Below are 355 nucleotides of genomic sequence, written 5' to 3'. Positions count from 1 at the left end.
TTGATAACTAAAATTTCTAACATTTCTATATAACACTAATTATGCTAATCTAAATAATCTAAATAACACTAAAATTTCTAACATTTCTAACATTTCTATATAACACTAATTTCTAACATTTCTATATAACACTAATTTCTAACTGATTAAACACTAATTATATCCATCTAACATGCATTCATACATATATAATAGTGAAAAAATAATAATCTAAATAATCTAAACTAATTAAACATACAAAATACGTGTGTGTACTAATTAAACACTAATTATCTAAACTAATTAAACATACAAAATAATAATCTAAATAATCTAAACTAATTAAAGACTAATTATCTAAACTAATTAAACATGC

Source organism: Triticum dicoccoides, chromosome 5B, assembly GCF_002162155.2.
Source record: "Triticum dicoccoides isolate Atlit2015 ecotype Zavitan chromosome 5B, WEW_v2.0, whole genome shotgun sequence".
Classification (NCBI taxonomy): domain Eukaryota; kingdom Viridiplantae; phylum Streptophyta; class Magnoliopsida; order Poales; family Poaceae; genus Triticum; species Triticum dicoccoides.
The sequence above is the reverse complement of the archived record's forward strand: the minus strand, read 5'-3'. Positions refer to the sequence as shown.